General features: G+C 34.9%; 1 protein-coding gene across 8 annotated transcripts in view; it reads right to left on the minus strand.

The window, feature by feature from the left end:
• Nucleotides 1–20,882, minus strand: part of LOC138713098 (cytospin-A-like) — a 406,047-nt gene that overhangs the window by 180,180 nt on the left and 204,985 nt on the right. The window lies entirely within an intron of this gene.

A 20,882-nucleotide genomic window follows, 5' to 3' on the forward strand; every position in this document is an offset into this window, starting at 1 on the left:
AAGACTAGATGACAAAAGCTTCTCCAACCGAATAATAACAGGCATTTCCCATATTTATTCTGCGTTTAATTTCCTCTCGAGTGTCATTTATATTTGTTACTGTTGCTCTAAGACATTTGAATTTTTCCACCTTTTCGAAGGATAAATCTCAAATTTTTATAGTTCCATTTCCGTACAATATTCTTGTCAACTAAAAAAATGTACTATTAAAAAAATTTTCTTTTGATCGATTACCTGGTCTGGACTTTTTCTCACGTTTCTCCCAACTGTAAGGCGTTCGTCAGCTATTCCCATGACGAGTCCTCGAACACACCTCGCCAAATAGCCTACCATTTCCCTATCACTAATTCTATCAAGGCTAGGTAACACCGCACATGATATAGCGTCGTTAAATAACCAATTAACGATAAAGATATGCAGTGAGACTCAAGACTTTTAAGCAATTTCATTTTATATAAGACTAGTGGCTTGTGCAGCAAATTCTGCAAACTAAGTTCATTAGACGTGCAAATAAACATTTTTCAGATTTATTTTCAATGAAGAATACCAGACATTCTGAAAGTTATTTGCTTCCATAACAATGAAAGATACTCTCTCTCGAGCCAATACTGAAGAGAACCACGCATATAAATATCTACACCACACCGTCATTAAATATATGAAAAAGACCCAACCCCACTTGATTAATAATTATAAAAATATTTGATTTTTAATAATATTATTATCTTACGTAAGTTTTATAGCTTTCAGTAACATATACTACATATACTATATAGCCGCCGCTCAGTAAAATATAGAAATCAAAATCTAATTTAAGTTATTCTGTACATCTACTTATATAACCCCAAAAATGTTTCACTTTCACATTATCAATATAAGTAGTCACATCATGGCATTAACTACAATAATATTTCATTTCTAATGGTAATAATGTCATCAAACCACCTCAAGTTTTGTAGTTTTTAATATCCAATACACATCTGTACCCAGAAAATTACACACCACAGAATCGAACCTATAAATTATTTTTAGTAAGTTAAGTTTTTAATAACCAATTTAATTTGAGCTCTAAATATGTCAGCATTCTTGCAGATCATGGCCTTCGTGTTATATTGTTTACTGTAGTATGTGTTTTGTTTTATTCTGAAATGCAACACGGCCGACTTGATGGTCGCTTGCTTCTCCTTTACAAAAAAAGCGAAGAAAACATCAAGCCGGCCGTGAATGCTATTAGCTAGTTCTAAAAACTGACGACAGATGGATTTTGGAAAATAGGAAAATTATGTTGAAAAATTGACATTTCACTGAAAACTACTATTTTTCTGAAAAGCTTTGAGTTCCAAGCTTCAAAATGAGGGGTCATTTATTAAAATCCGTCCAGCCGTTTTCCCGTAATTTCCATTACCAGTTCAAATTATATATATATATATATATATATATATAGATACTTTCAAAACGTTGTAAAGTTTAAAAAAGAATCCGTAAAATTACGTTAAATAATTTTTTACGTTTGTATAATTTTTGTACATAGTTGTTTGTCGAAGGCTGCCCTCATGACAGACACGTGAACATACCTCCCTGCAATGTCCTTGGTTACTATCATTGTGATAATACGCGCAGTTCAGAAAGTCATAATTCGTCGTTCTTTACCACTAGGCCTAACACGAGTGCACGTTCTGGCGAATGTGATATGATCCACAATCATGGCTCTGCGAACTACGCGTAACCGCCACTGAATAGGTTGAGAGGAAAACCCCAGGACGGCTCTCAACCAGGCAACTTGTTCTAAGCAGCACTCGAACCCGGGTCCGCTAGTTTCGTAGTCAGATATACTGACCATTACTCCATAGCGAAGGAGACTGAGGAAAGGTACTTGGCATGAAAACTACAACCAGTGGTGGTTCCTGTGCTAACATCTTGATCAATCCCGCGGATAAAAATCTCAAGCTTTGCTGTACCAGTAATGTCACTGCTGTCATCAAGAGCCAGTGAATAATATACGATTTTTCTTGCTTCTTTTTTTAACCTTCCTCTTAACTATAATCAGGAATTTTCTAAATTCTACTCTCGATACTTGGTCCAGAAATTCGTAGTTTTCCAAAATTAAAAACTTCTTATGGACAAGTTATTTAAGCTATTTTATGCTCGACCATGCCGAAACGTAGTAATTATACACCTGGTAGCAGAACTTTAATGCATGTCATTAAAGTACACCTACTCATTAAAGGTCAGGTCTTTCAGCCAATGACGACTCGGGTTACAACTGTTCAGCCAATGACAAGTCAGCTTTCTACCGTTATAAAACCGCTAGTATCGATTATTCTCGGATATGCAATCGAAAGAGAATTAGCGAAAAGTCACGGAGGCTGGAAATCCAATACTGTAGCAGAAGGTTATGTTCTGTTACTATAATAATTAGCGTTAATTGTAAATAATATTCAAATAAATTCAATTTGTCATCTCGTTTTTCAATGTCTAATTTAATTTTAATGTTATCTCTGTAGGTTCTTATGGCCTAGCAAGGTCAATATGGATATCTGTTCCTCGGAAAAAATCAATACTTTCGCGTCTGCGCACATCTCACAACATACGGAACATTGCTGAAGGTCAGATACAACTAAAATTAATAATATGAAGTTATAAATATGGTCGAGCATAAAAAGTCGTATGAAACTCGCCTATAATGGTAATTAAGAAGCTCGTATGAAAATTATGAAACTCGCTTGCGCTCGTTTCATAAATATCCATACTCACTTCTTAATTACCTTCATTATAGGCTCGTTGCATAATGTACTATTAATCATTACTCTTTTGAGAAATTCTGCTCTATTAAAAGGCTTTAGAGCACGAGATATTTCAAACCCCATTAGGTAGCTGACTTCCTTACATTTATTTACCTCATCTTTCTCTTCCTGGCTATTATTTAAGACATGTAATTCCTGGCGCTTAACAGTTCCTTGGCACATAATATTGAATCAGTTTTTCTAAAATATTATTATTAAATGAATAACTAATAAATAGTTACCCTCATCTAAAGATTCAGAAGATTGAAAATTGAGTTAAAACTTAATAATTTTATCCTTCTATGGAGAAGATCTAAAAATATCAAAATTCATGTACGTACAGAAGAATTATAGAAACACATACTTAGTGGTAATAATAATAAAAAATAATAATAATACATTATTCAGCGTGGCAATTAGTGTTTCTATACACTCCTAATTGAACCGTTGAGCAAAGTAAACATATTACATTATGTCCGACAGAACAACAACAAAATTTTTCCTTCTCATTCTTTACGAAACCACCTCTTACTGCTTGTAGAGACAGAGTTTGTAGAGCGACATGATGCCGCCACTGCTTGCCTTCAGTACGTGAATGAAACACACAGCAATGTACAGGAAACTCCTCGTACCCGTTTAAATGTCTGAGATTACACGATGTAACCACGACACCCGCTTTGGTCACCGCTGAGTTAGAGACAAAGATATCATCTGATAAAGGAGAAATTGCATGAATTGACAATCTGCAGTACCGTCATAATGAACAATAAATTTCTTTACGAAAAATTTACAGTGGAATCTTGACGTAAGAATTTGACAAACACTCTTCTATTAGAATTACTTTATACGCAATAAAATATACTGTATAGGCCTAAAAGTGTATAAATTGCCATTTGCAATATGTCTTTCATTGCCAATATATTTTTTTCAATTATAACATATCCTTTAAAATTGAAAATGTCGCTTTTATTTGAACTAATTACACTTAAAATGTGTTTGTACGAGATCGTGCGTATTTGCTTGTTTTCTGCACAGAACCAATACGCGGTAAGTGTGAAATACCACATTCAGTATTCCCAACCTAACACACATAACAATTTCCCTCTTCTTACCGCTTAAGCGCGACATTCATTTTACTGCTTTAGGCTTTTAACATATTATTTTTAGAGACGTTTAACATAGTAATAATTATAAATTGGAAACTTACCACTGCAATTTCACATAAATTGCAATGTTAATTATTGTTTTTAAATATTTGCAAAAATTAAGTAAAGTCTACTACTCCACGAAACTTATTGCATTCCTGATACAAGTAACATTAAGGAAGCCGTGAAAAAATCAACAAGATTCCAGATGCCGATGTTATTACTGCAATATGTTATATAAATAATATTGTTAAAATATTAAAATGAAAAATAAATCCTTACATAACCTTACCGTTTGTTTTAAGTTCGCATTTATAGACTGAGGGAAAAAAAAAGACAGACGTATATCACGGCCTGCTGAAGTATAGTAAACACAGAAAACATTTTATAGCAACAATGTTGAAAAAAAGATATTTTGGTATTCCGAAGTTGCCGTCATTAAACAGAAACCAACATGGAGATTTCATTCCAGCTAATTAGAAATTCGTCTTTCAGGTATGTAATAAAATAATGTACGATACACTGGCGGTATGTTTGTTTTAATGTTCTCGGAAATTAAAAAAGCTCAACTACGTTTCGCTTTTTCAATCTTTTCCTCGACCATGAAAACGTCAACATACCACTCTTGTAACGTATATTACTATTACAATAGGTTATAAATACTCGTACATATACGATATCGGTAACATTACAGTTGCTAATCAACAATTGCGAGAATTCATTGTTCTAATTAAGTCCTTGTAATTTCCAATTGGTCTTACTTCAAATCCGGAACCATATTTAAGAAGCTTCAACTTTTTTTTTTACATATTTTATCAATATAATCCTCTGCAATATTACAGAAGCTATGCACTGTTAGGAGACATGAATGCTGTGATAACAAATGAACAATGTTAATAATTATTGAAATACAGTATTGTAAATGAAAATAAATGGACCTGTAGTATATCATTTTAAAGCTCTTTATTTCCTGACCAATTTACATACATAGTTCAATTGATATTACACTATTCTATTATCAGGTTCTGTCAGCCTGATATCTCTAGCAACCCTTGGATACAGAAGTATTTACGTCAAAAATTAAGTAACTGCTCATGATAATTAACCATAGGCAATTAAGATAAATTAACTCAATTCCGATTCAAATAATATCTTTAGTTACTAGAGAAATGACACTACATCGTATTTTTCAGCATCTAATTGCACTTGCTCCCCTTAACTGGAAATATCGTGTGTCAGAAATCACATGTGTTACGAAATGACAAACCTTTTGAACCCTGTAACTGCTTCAAAATAAATAAATGTAGTTAGTTGGTAACTGTGCAACGATAACAAAGTCGTTTAAAGTCATCAGAGATACATTTTTCACATACGCAACTGCAAAGCAAACTAAGACATGACAATATCACATTTCCGTCAGTTATACCAACGTCGTCGGTGTGCCGGAATTTTGTCCCGCAGGAGTTCTTTAACGAGTACATACCAGTAAATCTACTGACATGAGCCTGTCGCATTTAAGCACACTTTAAGCCGAGATCGAACCCGCAACCTCGGGCACTATACCGACTGCGCCACCCAATCTCACATTCTCTTGTGTAACACATTATGATGTTGAATTTAGTAATAAAATAATAAATTTGTTATTAAATAGATATTGCCGGGTAATATTTTGGCGAATCCTCGGACCTCATCTCATCTTACTACATCTCGCCAAAATGTAAAAAAAATTGTACAAAATTGTAAAAATTGTAGAAAATTACTAAATTGTAAAACTATAAAAATTTGTAAAAATTGTAATTGTAATATTGTAAAATGTTGACATGTTCCACATCTTAAAGCTTCATTGCTCATGTAAAATCTATGGAATAAAATGAATGAATGAATGAATGAATGAATGAATGAATGAATGAATTCTGCACAGGTCATAACAATGACGATTTTGATTGCTGATATCGCAATTTGTTAATGTGTTTTATAAGAAACAATTAAAATTAAATTGTATTTGTTAATAACAAATTATTATTATTATTATTATTATTATTATTATTATTATTATTATTATCATCATCATCAAACACTTTCCCTAAACAGGGATTGTCTAGAACACAAAGTATACCATTTACAAAAACAAAATTTTGAATAGTACATATTACATGGATAATTTGCTATTAATATAAGAACCAATTCAAGAAAGAGAAAAAAATAAATTACAGTGCAATGTCTTATCTGAGGTGATTTCTTAACAATGCAATCGAACCTTTCAACGCAAGTAAACAAACATTAGTAATTATAGATGAAGGCAAATGAAAAGCCTTGCAAAAATCAACAGACTGCTTCGGGATGGATCCTCTTGCTCCGACCATCAAGCCTAGGCCTATTACTTCTATCTGTTGTAATTGATATTTCTCTTCATAATACGGGATTTTGGTCCATACATTAATTGTTTTTCCTTATGGACATCTTGCGGTTGGCTCTTGCAAGTCTCGAAACGAACTGTATGGTCAATTATAAAACCTCTACGATGGTTCTGGAAAGCGATTATATCTATCCTCGAGTATTGCCTGTGGTTGATAGACCATGAATCTCTTCGAAAACGGTAAACCCCGTATTACGCCGTACTTTGTGGTGTCTGGTATTGCGCAAAGCCTCGCCATCCGGGCAAGAACCGAGGACGTGTGGGAGAGTTTCTATCTCGCTGCCGCAATGACGACAGCGGTTATTGTCCATGGTCCTTCCAGGTTATTAAATTAATGTAGACATATCATTATTGTAAAATAAATGTCCAACGTTCATAATAAAATAAACATATCTGATTTGTAGCGTAACCCAAATATTTTTCATTTAGGCCTACTCACGTGTAGAATTCAATAATCCATTGCCACTTCAGCCCCACAATTTGTCGAAAATAAATTTTTTACGGTGATTTTTATCTTTCTGGTCCTATAATTGTCCACGAACGAAAACTGAGGAAATTAATTTGTCTACGTCCATGTTTTCTTTTCCAACTTGAACCATGGAGTCAAGCGAAGAAAACCTAGTCTCGAGTTTTCATTGCTGGTATCTTTGTTAGCAGCGAGGCTCCACAGCGATGCTCTTCCCCAACATAAACGCACTCATTTGTTTAAAGGAAGAGATTTTTGTCTCAAGATTACTACCGTTGCTGTTATTTTTTATCGTCGCTCCAACATAAACACAGCCTTAGGAAGACCTAAAAAAAATGGATGAAGACCGTAACAGACCATTAGGTCTAATACGTGGGATTATGATGATTAGAGACCGGATTTTTTCATCAAAAAAGGGAAAGTTATAGCCAAAAAAAGGACTTGAAAAAGGACTATATTACTCCCCAAAACACACTTCAGCACATTCATGGACATACATGGCATACACAATCTTACATTTATCTCTTCACAACATAAGGAAAGTGTTGTATTTGATATAGTCAAAAAAGGACTTCAAAAAGGACTATATTACTCTCTCAAAAGAATGCTACTTTAATTGAAAACACACTTCAGCACATTCATGGATACACATAACACACACAAGCTTATATTTATCGCTTCACAGCATAAGGAAATTGTTGTATTTGATCACATTCAACATTTCAATATGTTTCAATATGATTCTGCCTCTCTGAATGCAGAATGTCTTTATAAACAGAAAATGATCGCTCAACATCAACTGAAATTTTTCTTTTTATCCTGAACTCTAAATCAGCACACTTTATTAGTTTTTCAATGTCTGGAATCAGAAGAAGAACGATATTTATTTTCGCTTGTTCAGGAAGTTATAGACATATCGGAAAAAATATAGAAAAAATGTTTGCGATATTCTGTCAAAAAAGTACCAAAATAGGATATGTTTTTTAAAAAGGGGAAAAAAGGGAATATGGACTAAAAAAGGAAAAAGAGGGAAACTTATTTAAATGTTTGCGATATTGTGTCAAAAAAGGACCAAAATAAGAGATGTTTTTTTAAAAAAGGGGAAAGAGAGAATATGAACTAAAAGAAGGAAAAAGAGGGAAAATTATCTAAATGTTTGCGATATTCTGTCAAAAAAGGACCAAAATAAGAGATGCTTTTAAAAAGGGAAAAGAGAGAATATGGACTTAAAAAAATGAAAAAAGAGGGAAAATTATCTAAATGTTTGCGATATTCTGTCAAAAAAGGACCAAAATAAGAGATGTTTTTAAAGGGGGAAAAAAGAGGATATGGACTAAAAAAAGGAAAAAGAGGGAAAATTATCTAAATGTTTGCGATATTCTGTCAAAAAAGGACCAAAATAAGAGATGTTTTTTTCAAAAAGGGGAAAAAAGAGAATATGGACTAAAAAAAGGAAAAAGAGGGAAAATTATCTAAATGTTTGCGATATTCTGTCAAAAAAGGACCAAAATAAGAGATGTTTTTTAAAGGGGAAAAAAGTGGATATGGACTAAAAAAAGGAAAAAGAGGGAAAATTATCTAAATGTTTGCGATATTCTGTCAAAAAAGGAACAAAATAAGAGATGTTTTTAAAAAGGGGAAAAAGAGAATATGGACTAAAACGGAAAAAGAGGGAAAATTATCTAAATGTTTGCGATATTCTGTCAAAAAAGGAACAAAATAAGAGATGTTTTTAAAAAGGGGAAAAAAGAGAATATGGACTAAAACGGAAAAAGAGGGAAAATTATCTAAATGTTTGCGATATTCTGTCAAAAAAGGTCCAAAATAAGAGATGTTTTTAAAAAGGGGAAAAAAGAGAATATGGACTAAAAAAAAGAAAAAGAGGGAAAATTATCTAAATGTTTGCGATATTCTGCCAAAAAAGGACCAAAATAAGAGATGTTTTTAAAAAGGGGAAAAAAGAGAATATGGACTAAAACGGAAAAAGAGGGAAAATTATCTAAATGTTTGCGATATTCTGTCAAAAAAGGACCAAAATAAGATATGTTTTAAAAAGGGAAAAGAGAGAATATGGACTAAAAAAATGAAAAAAGAGGGAAAATTATCTAAATGTTTGCAATATTCTGTCAAAAAAGGACCAAAATAAGAGATGTTTTTAAAGGGGAAAAAAGAGGATATGGACTAAAAAAAAAAGGAAAAAGAGGGAAAATTATCTAAATGTTTGCGATATTCTGTCAAAAAAGGACCAAAATAAGAGATGTTTTTTAAAGGGGAAAAAAAGAGGATATGGAATAAAAAAAGGAAAAAGAGGGAAAATTATCTAAATGTTTGCGATATTCTGTCAAAAAAGGACCAAAATAAGAGATGTTTTTTTTTCAAAAAGGGGAAAAAAGAGAATATGGACTAAAAAAAGGAAAAAGAGGGAAAATTATCTAAATGTTTGCGATATTCTGTCAAAAAAGGACCAAAATAAGAGAGTTTTTTAAAGGGGAAAAAAGAGGATATGGACTAAAAAAAGGAAAAAAGAGGGAAAATTATCTAAATGTTTGCGATATTCTGTCAAAAAAGGACCAAAATAAGAGATGTTTTTTAAAGGGGAAAAAAGACGATATGGACTAAAAAAAGGAAAAAGAGGGAAAATTATCTAAATGTTTGCGATATTCTGTCAAAAAAAGGACCAAAATAAGAGATGTTTTTTAAAGGGGAAAAAAGAGGATATGGACTAAAAAAAGGAAAAAGAGGGAAAATTATCTAAATGTTTGCGATATTCTGTCAAAAAGGACCAAAATAGGCTAAGAGATGTTATTTAAAAAGAGGAAAAAAAGGAATATGGACTAAAAAAAAAGGAAAAACCGGGAAGTCAAAATGACATAATTTGGTCGGTGGAAGATAGTTTTGAACATCATAATAATTATTATTTCATGTTTTGTGTTGAAATATAAAAGGGATTCCCTTTAAAATCTGTTATATGATGATATCTATGACATTTCTGATACCAGTCTGTCTGACAGTGAGTGTTTCTACCGGGATCCTGTTTTACGCAGTCAAGTAGCAGATTTAATTAAGCTAGGCATTCCCAGCTCAGCCACACCTCGTCTCCCACGATCTGGGTGCCACGGGGACAGGTTATTTAATTTCGACTCTCCCGTTGCTAAGTTTAGGCATGATGCTTACAAATAATTTGCTCATTTGAATAAAGATCTAGGTGCGCGTACTAAAATATTTAGCTTCGTCACATTTCTATATCCGCATGTTACACTTTCCTCCCAGATTGCGGAAATCACATTCAATTACACTCCTATCAGTTACTAATCTAATCACAGGCATTGACGTACGACCCTCAGATAGGTCTGCTGCAAAACCTTTTGCGAATGCACCAATATTCCTTCCGCTTACAGAAACCAAAAGCGGAAAGAGCGGTGAGGCAGAGTTTGAATCCTTTCGACCACAATGTTTTTTCCGCTGATTATTAGAACTTTCCATTCCTTCTATTCAGGCATTAAACTATTCTATATTTAGGCTTACTTATTTATTTAATTTCTGAGGCGAATAATTGTCATATACTAGTACAGTGGAGTCCCTTCGTTGTTTATAAATGGAAGTAAAAACTATTAGCCAATCAAAGATCATTTTATACGTTTGTACGTACTGTCTTTTCATTATTGGTCTTCTGTGCCCGCCCCTACCTAGACGATGTAACCACTGACGAACGATCAACTCAATGATTGGTAGACAGAGGACGTGGTGTAAACAGCCGGGTGAGTACAAACACTGTACATACTTGTCTCTAAGCTTTGGAGGCACCACGCAGCAGATTCACTACAAGTTTCAACTTAATTTTTTGTCTGAGTAAATGTATTATGAAAGGGTATTTCAGTCTAAATGACTTAAAATATTTTTGTCGTTAACGTTGAAACAATTATTTTATTTAGAGGACTTCCCACTGTAATTATTTACTCTTATATTTGTGTATGTATATATTTAGATGCTAAAATAATTCTTATTTAAATTTGTAATATTTTCATGTTTAGGCCTAAGTTTAAATACAATTCTTTCTTCTTTACTATATCCTTTGATGACAACGTCCAGCATGAGCAAAGCGATCGCCTTATCAGTAACGTACTGAGTGGTGTTGCTGTGGTGGAAGGAGTCAGCTAGCTTTCCAAATTAGAAGTTTCTGTAACAGAAGTTTCCAACGGAGGGACTCCACTGTACATTTGAATCCCAAGATTTAAGACTGCGACAAACGAAGGTAAGTTGGAAAGGAGAGGAAGACGACGTCGACGACCTAGAAGAAAATGGCTGTGACACAAGGGACGAGAAAATGGCGGCAATGCGACGGGGAAGAAAATGGCAATAAGACGACGGAGGAGAAAATTAATAGCGACGAGTTGACGAATATTTTTTTATTTTAGTAGGTTATTTTACGACGCTTTATCAACATCTGAGGTTATTTAGCGTCTGAATGAGATGAAGGTGATAATACCGGTGAAATGAGTCCGGGGTCCAGCACCTAAAGTTACCCAGCATTTGCTCATATTTGGGTTGAGGGAAAACCCCGGAAAAAACCTCAACCAGGTAACTTCCCCAACCGGAAATCGAACCCGGGCCACCTGGTTTTGCGGGCAGACTAGCTATCCGTTACTCCACAGGTGTGGACAGTTGACGAATAAAATGGGGGCAAGACGACGAGAAGAAATTGTAGGCAAAACTATGACAAAATGGACATAAGACGACGGAAAGAAAATTGGAGGCAAGACGACGGAAAGAAAATTGGAGGCAAGACGACGGAAAGAAAATTGAAGGGAAGACGACGGAAAGAAAATTAGAAGTAAGACGACGGAAAGAAAATTGGAGGAAAGACGACGAAAAGAAAATTAGAGACAAGACGACGGAAAGAAAATTGGAGGCAAGATGACGGAAAGAAAATTGGAGGCAAGACGACGGAAAGAAAATTGAAGGGAAGACGACGAAAAGAAAATTGGAAGTAAGACGACGGAAAGAAAATTGGAGGAAAGACGACGAAAAGAAAATTAGAGACAAGACGACGGAAAGAAAATTGGAGGCAAGATGACGGAAAGAAAATTGGAGGCAAGATGACGGAAAGAAAATTGGAGGCAAGACGACAGAAAGAAAATTGGAGGCAAGACGACGGAAAAAAAAATTGGAGGCAAGACGACGGAAAGAAAATTGGAGGCAAGACGACGGAAAGAAAATTGGAGGCAAGACGACGGAAAAAAAAATTGGAGGCAAGACGACGGAAAGAAAATTGGAGGCAAGACGACGGAAAGAAAATTAGAGGCAAGACGACGAAAAGAAAATTGAAGGAAAGACGACTAAAAGAAAATTAGAAACAAGACGATGGAAAGAAAATTGGAGGCAAGACGACGGAAAAAAAATTGGAGGCAAGACGACTGAAAGAAAATTGGAGGCAAGACGACGAAAAGAAAATTAGAGGCAAGACGACGAAAAGAAAATTGGAGGAAAGACGACTAAAAGAAAATTAGAAACAAGACGATGGAAAGAAAATTGGAGGCAAGACGAGAAAAAAATGGAGGCGAGAAGACGAAAAATAAAATGGCGGAGATGACGGAGAATAAAATAGCGACGACGACGACGACGACGACGACGACGAAAATGAAAGTGACAGCGACCAAGACGACTACTAGGACGACGAAAGAGAATATAGTAATAACGTCGGAGAAGATGATATAAAAAAAAACGAAGGCGATAGTGATGGAGGGGCAAGAGGAGGGGAAGAACAAGAAAGAGGACGAGGTGAGGTTGAAATAACCACCATTAGGCTATGTTTAAGACGATTAAGAAAATACGAATTAGAAACAAACTACGATGAAGATCGGGATGGAGGTTAAGAAGACAATGACGTATTAATTTCAGACTTTAATTTTCCTTCAGTATAATGACGTTATTGTAGTCACAACCGGTAAAATAGGAAATCGTACAGCTGTCAGTTTGCACTTTAAATAAATGACGAATGAAGGAAGTAAATTTCTTCCGCTGGTCTTGCATTTTGCAACAGTGAAGTAGTCGGTCACTGTACGCGGTTTTGTTATTAAATTTCCAAAGAGCGACCCAAATTGCGTTCCAAGCAAGTGCAGGCAGGCTGGCAGGAATCTGGAAGCGAGTGGGCGCAGCTGGTGGGAGCGTGTCGACACGAAACCTGCTGAGTGATCGGTCGCACCCAGTCACGACGTCATCGCTGCAAAGTTCATCCAGATGACTGGGTACCACGCGTGGAGGCGTGTGAGACGCAACCCTCACGCCTCACGTTCCGGCCGTTTTACCGCTAGATGGGGGTAAGCTAGCCTAACTCGGTTAAGGCTGGTTCACAATAAACCGGGAACGAGAACCAGAATGAAAACCAGAAGCAGAGGACGTGAATATGAAAATTTTTTATTCACAATAAACCGAGAACATAGACGACTATGCATATCGATATGCATGTCAATAACGATATGTAAAGTCGATATTACGCATTCTGATGTTATTTGTGTATAATTGACCAATGGCGTTCTCTCATGAGTACAAGGCAGCCAACATAAACACAGGTTAACCAACTTCGAAATTTCAACTGAAACATTTCATTAGGTACGGTACTATAAATATGCCCATGCATCTTTATTATCACAACCTATTTTAAGTCTACCATAACGTAAAATAATTAGAGACGAAACATTTGCAATAGAACAAAAATGAACACAACAGTAGGCTAGTTATTGAATTGAAGCATGAATATGTAGTGTGCAATACAACCAATACAGTAATAAAATATGATTCGCTTCCGATCGGTGTTCAAAGATGCAGCTATTGAAAGCCTCGTATTCTCCTTCATTTTCTCATCTTTATACGAGGCGCGCCACTTATCGAAAACGTGAGGATTTTCCTCAACACTCAATATTAGAATCTCATCAAATGAAACTTGCTCCATGATGCACAGCACAGAACAAAATAATGTATAGGTTATGTCACGGTCTTCTTGCTACAAAATATACAACGACAAAATAGCTTTTAGATGGCAATAGAATGAATCTAGTAGGCTGTGATCGGAAACGTGAACGCCAAAGTTGAAACTTGGCCGACTCTTCGTTCCCGATCCCGGGCTCCGGCAAGCTTGTCGTTAATAGTGAATGCTCACATTTAAATGTACACATTTTAACAATTTTACCGTTTTCGTTTTCGTTCCGATTCTCGTTTCCGGTTTATTGTGAACCAGCCTTTAACTGACAGCTTCTCGCTAAAAGACCGCGCTTCGATTTCCGAAAAGTTCTGCTAGATTTTGAAGTGGACAAAGAGTTTGTAAGGTGAATCTCTCCAGGAATTTAGGCCTCCATAAGATTTCTATCACCACATCATTAACTTCACCATCATCATCATAATCATCACCATCATCATCATCGACTAGTCAAGCGTTACTTTTAAACATCACACTTTTTTTCTGGTTCTATTAATCTTAGTGTCTCTACTTAAAGGCTACCACACACCAAAAAGATGGCGGTGGCGGTCAGATATTTCCTACTGAACTTACTAGACGCTGAGTAAGATAGCATCTCGTGGGTAGCATTCCGGGCAATACAGGGTTTTACCCCGCGGTAGCGACCCAAGATAGAGCTTGAATGGATGATTCATCGAACAAAACCTCTGTTTAGCCTGGACCACGGGCTAACCCAAATACAAGTTATAAACTGAGGATAGACTAACCGAGATTTGAACCCGGGCTCTCTGGCTTATAAGTCCAGGGCTCTAGCACTGAGCCACCGTGGCGATTAAAGGAAAGTAATACTACAAGCAAATACAGTGGGCCTACAATGGTACATTGATTTTAAGGCTAGATTCTTCGCAAGCGGTTGGATTTCATCCTTACCGACTACAGTTGCTGCAATCCCTAAAACCAGAGGACAAAGTGCTACGAAGAAATTTCTGCATAAGTATGCAGACTTTAATTGAAAATGATGTGAACCTATTCGTTCCGTGGTGTTTTCTGACTAAGCCTCTTTTCATCTTTCTGGTAAGGTGAACAGACATAAACTCAGAATCTGGCGAAAAATCCGCGTACCTACGTGGAACTTGACTATAGGTTTGTTGTGTGCTGTGTTACCAAGAGGGGGCAAATTGAACATCTTTAAGGTAAGGAACTAAACTTTTTTAGTTTCTTTTTCCATTGGTACTATTTTCATGCACCTTAGATACATAAAACGTAAATTACATGTGTTCTAAACCGGAAAGTCTTTTGTAGGAGTACTGCATATGAGCTATTCCATCTCAAATCGCCCGAAATATAGAGAAAATTGACCTTACAATTTCTAAATACAAACAAACTCTTTTTGTACGTAGAGAACTGTGATACAATGCTCTGTGCAAAGTTTGAGGCATCAGAACTTCATAGTGTTTAAATTAAAAATATTTTAATTTATCGTATTTTCATAAAATTACCAACTTTAAACTATTGTAGCTGCGAAACCCTTTCACCCAATGATCAAAATCATGGTTTATTTTGATGCTGAGAAATTAAAGTTTATATTGACATATAAACAGATTTTCTTACTTTTTATGGAAATGGAGAAATTTAGATTTTTCCTCATTAAGACGCCTTTGCTTACGAAAAAATATTTTAAAAATATATAGTTAGATTCCGCATTGAAAGTACAAACAAACACGTATTTTTTACTGATGGTATGTTAATAAGAAAGTATTGAAAATATCAAATGAAGAAAATAAATAGTACGCGCGTGAACTAACCAGCTGACTGTGAAGCGGCAGCTAGCCGAGGCAAGCAAGGCCAGGAGACATAAACACGTGATGTGTCGTCTAGTAGCGCATAGCTGGGCTAGCTTTATCACAAGTTTTCATAAACACAGGAGTAAAATGACGCCCAACGCTCGCTTATCTTCAGCTTTCGGCCAGTGCGTGCGGTACTGCGCCGTTCAAGTCCAGGCGTGTGAAAGTCTATTTAATACCCTCAAAACTTATTGCCATACCACTAAGCAAACAATGCCGAATCCCTCTTAATAATGCAAGGTTTTTTCTCAATATTTTTTTACATTTTTACAAATAAGCAAAAAGCCTAAAAGTAAGTAAAATCAAATTATCTGTCTCTCTGTGTACAATAAAAATAAGGGTCACTTCTTAACATAACCTACCAAATGTCAGCTTCAAAATGAACTCCCGTTCAATGTTCTGCAGTAAATGGTTCCAGAGTTCTGAGCACTGAAAGAGGCTTGTTTTTATAAAATAAGCTAAATTTGTCGCTCAATAATACGAAAACCGTTTGACTTTCGATAACATATTTTTGAAAATGCACTCTACTCAGCACCTTGTATAAATAGGGAAAAAAATTAAAGTATAAAAAAAATGGGAGGTTTTTTTACTGATCGATTTCATATGGAATAGCCCATATGAAGGCACCACTTGATGTTGACATTCTTGTTTTGTTTGGACCCAGGGACTGTTTGTTTTGTTAGCTTTGCGAACCATTTCATGCTATAGGCTACTATTCTTCGGAACTAAGTCGGGTCAGATTCTATTCTAAGGCCCGATTGTATAAACCATTTAATCTTAGATCAGAGGTTAAATTGATCTTGTTTCAGCTGAACTTGGAATTTTGTGTTGTATAAAGTCTAATCTGAGATTAATTTGTCTCAAACTAAAGTCAACTTTGACTGAAGAAATTTCTCCGATTAAGTTAGATGATCCAAGTTCAGTTATTTCTTTTCTGTTTGAAATATACGAGTGACAGATTGTGCAAATAAAATATCCATTATTATTAATATTAATAGATATGATAGGTACATTTATATATATATATATTTCTTTCAATTTCTTTCCTTAATACACAAACAATCTTATATTTTATAAGACTCTATCGTGTTCAGCAGTATCAAATAACATAACCTATAATTATATTATGTTTATAACAACCATTAATTATTAATGGATATGATGGGTACATTCATAAATTTTCAATTAACTGTATTATTAAACGAAAATTGTCGTTTTACAAAGCTTTATTATGTTTAGCAGTATCAAACACCATAACATGATAACAACTCGGAGAACAGTCAACCTTCTTCTTATTGTCCGCCATTATTTACATTGCAAAAAAAAAAAAAAAACAGTGTCTCCAACAGAGTGTAATACGGAAAGTCGCGAAAAAGTAGTTGTAAATTCGCTAGATTTCTCATTATCAACAAAGAAAGATTAAATTTTGTCACTATGGGGTGCTAAAAAGGTCACTAAATCCCTATTTAAGCAATATAAAAGTTAAAAGAAATTGTTGTTGAAAAAGAGTTAAAATCGCTAGATTGGCAACACTGAATAAACCTGTATAACATGGTCCGCGCATCACGTATTTCACTTGTTTATGCGATGTTGCCAAATCCTTTTCACGTGAACGTGCATTTGAACCAAGGTAATTTGATCGCAGAAAAGTTTTATACAATAGAAGAAGTGTCTGAACTCGGTTTACTTTTCGATCTTCGATTAAAGTTGATCTTTAGTCAGGGAGTTTTATACAATTGGGCCTAAATGTTATTCACATTATGAACTTTCAACGCTACCAGTTTATCCTTCAATATCTCCGATGTTTTAAAAATCGGTAAGTCAGGCACCTGCTAGTACAACAATGGGTGGAGATACGGATCGGTGTGAGGTGTATCCTGTATCCAGTAGGTTGGCACACGGCCCAGTGACACTACATAAAGGTTTGTTGCATAAACCGAGCATGCGTAAAAAAGAAAGAATGCATACCACATTCCTGCACACGAAATGCAAAGAAAAGCTGTGCCATGAATTCCTTCAAATCACACACATGGCGAATCTACAATTTTATTTCACGTAAATCATGCATAAAATTTCTAAGTAACTATTAGCAAATTTCTTTAAAAATAAAAGAGTTTATATAATTAAGAAGAAATATATAAGTAATGATAATTCCATGCTTGCATGTTAACAAATTAAGCCTTCTGGTAATTTATTGCATAAACCAACTTCCAAGTGAAATACGAACGGATATTGCTCCATCTATTTAGCTGCTTCGAAAGTTAACATTGTACAGATCTCACTCCGAAGATTAACGATTTTCAGTTGTATTTTGTCGTTTTCTTTCCTTTGATCACCGTAGCTTCCAGTGACTTTACCGCTACCGTTCTTGATGTCAACATAGTCTGTCGCAACGATGTCATCGTCACCACTGACATTATCATCGTTCGTCACCATTGTCACATTTTTCACTTACTGGCTTTTAAGGAACCCGGAGGTTCATTGCCGCCCTCACATAAGCCCGCCATTGGTCCCTACCCTGAGCAAAATTAATCCAGTCTCTATCATCATATCCCACCTCCCTCAAATCCATTTTAATATTATCTTCCCATCTACGTCTCGACCTCCCTAAAGGTCTTTTCCCCTCCGGCCTCCCAACTAACACGCTATATGCATTTCTCGATTCGCCCATACGTGCTACATGCCCTGCTCATCTCAAACATCTGGATTTAATGTTCCTAATTATGTCAGGTGAAGAATACAATGCGTGCAGTTCTGCATTGTGTAACTTTCTCCATTCTCTTGTAACTTCATCCCTCTTAGCCCCAAATATTTTCCTAAGAACCTTATTCTCAAACACCCTTAATCTCTGTTCCGCTCTCAAAGAGAGAGTCCAAGTTTAACCGCCATAAAGAACAACCGGTAATATAACTGTTTTATAAATTCTGATTTTCAGATTTTTTGACAACAGACTCGATGACAAAAGCTTTTCAACCGAACTGTCATTAAAATTATCTTCTTATCATCACCACTAAATCGGTATTATTTTAGTCATCATTATCACCATCCGTACCTTTATCATCATTATTAATGACTATTATCACTATTATAGACTACAGTCATCCTTTTCATCGTCATTGTCATTATTATTATTATTATCATCATTATTATCATTATTAGCCTATTATTATTATTATTATTATTATTATTATTATTATTATTGGCTTGGATCATTCTCTGCATTATAATCTAATATCAGTGTTCAATTCGTCATATTCTATACAATTCTTCACCAATACTATAAATAGCATGTCCATTATTATTTTTAATAATCACTGGTTAACAGCCATTTGTATCTGGTGTTGATATTTTATTTATTTATTTATTTATTTATTTATTTATTTATTTATTTATTTATTTATTTATTTATTTATTTATTTATTTATTTATTTCATCAATCTTTGTTCACGTCATGGCGGATTAGATGTATCTGGTGTTGATATATCAATTCATGTCAAATTTTTGGTTGTAGAATCCAAAATGGCCTTCGGAATTGTATCACTTAAGGGTTCTGATATATTTTAGATTTTATATGAATTGTTTTTTAAATATTTTTATGTTGTTTGTGTTGTCACATGATGGTTAAACTCTTTATTTCGATGCAATATACTGTGGAAGAAGGTGGGCTATATTTATTGAGCTATAAATCAGGAAATTATAGAAAGACCTACCTTTAATGCAAAGTCACAACTCTTGAGTTAACCCTTACTGTTGGCAGTTGTTTTCGACATTTTGTTTCAGTCACTGAAAATGTAGTACACATTAAATCAACGGCTCTTCCTTGTGAAGCAATACTGGATTACGAATTCAATTACAGCTACTCAAAGGGCATACCAGAGAGAATTTTGTGGTCGTAATGCCCCCAAAGAAACACAATAGGCCTACTGGGACTGGTAAACAAATAGAAAACAACTGGATCTCTAAAAGAATAATAATTTTGATGACAATATATATATATATATATATATATATATATATATATATATATATATATATATATATGCAGAATAAAGAATAAACATGTGGGCATCTCGTGATAGGGAATCAAAACTCCTGCTTAATTTGACGTTAATAACGGGTCATTAAGTGAATTTCCAGCCGAATAAATAAATAATTTTTAACATTTGCTATAGAGGTTAGTAATCTCCCAAAGATACTCTACATTTGAGGTATAACAAATTGTGGCTAGCATCATTCGTTTTGAAATAAAGAAAGAAAGAAATGTGTTAGTTCTATAAATCTGTATAATTTATAAGCTATAAAAAAATTATGATAGAAATATGCCAACAGTCCACACCTGTGGAGTAACGGTCAGCGCATCTGGCTGCGAAACCAGGTGGCCCGGGTTCGATTCCCGGTCGGGGCAAGTTACCTGGTTGAGGTTTTTTCCGGGGTTTTCCCTCAACCCAATACGAGAAAATGCTGGGTAACTTTCGGTGCTGGACTCCGGACTCATTTCACCGGCATTATCACCTTCATTTCATTCAGATGCTAAATAACTTAGATGTTGATACAGCGTCGTAAAAATAACCCAATAAATAATATGCAAACAAGATTATCTGGACTAAACACCTAGTACCGGTAACAATGTTCTCAAACGACTTCAAAGGTTAACAGGATACTTAAAAAGGATGTTCAGGTCCAATTGAAATTCGGCAGGCGGTTCACAGAATATCTGAAAGACAGCATTGCATGTCCGTGCACTAGCAATAGTTAAGAACTGATCTTGTAACCTAGCACTACCTTCAAAAGTAGCACCAGAATATTAATTTATAAATGAGACAACTAAGTACTGAAGTTATACTCTAAAAACAATGCTATGTGATGTGTTACATGCTTCCCCATTACACACTTCACGCTGCATTTTAAGAAATCTCTATTTTAAATAATGATACGCTAATTCTGTAATTCAATAAGAACGCAAAAGCGTTCATGGCCTTTGCGTCTTCCGTGTCTACTTTGTGGCGTGACAGATCTTTCGTGATCATGTATGTTGTTCGTTTCTTTTGTTGGTTTCGGATAAAAATTAATCAATCATTCGAGACAACATTTCTACGACGCAGGGCTAGTCTATCTCTCAAGGTTAATTTTCGAAATAAATTCATTAGACTTCAAGCGTTTAATTTTTCTTTGTTGAAGTATTCGATTACAATAATTATAATTAGAGTTATTAAGACTTTTTATCAACAGTAATCTCACTAGACGTTTTGATTTATCTAGAGAAAATCAAAACTCGA

The sequence above is a fragment of the Periplaneta americana genome, chromosome 14 (genome assembly GCF_040183065.1).
Source record: "Periplaneta americana isolate PAMFEO1 chromosome 14, P.americana_PAMFEO1_priV1, whole genome shotgun sequence".
In the NCBI taxonomy this organism is placed as follows: domain Eukaryota; kingdom Metazoa; phylum Arthropoda; class Insecta; order Blattodea; family Blattidae; genus Periplaneta; species Periplaneta americana.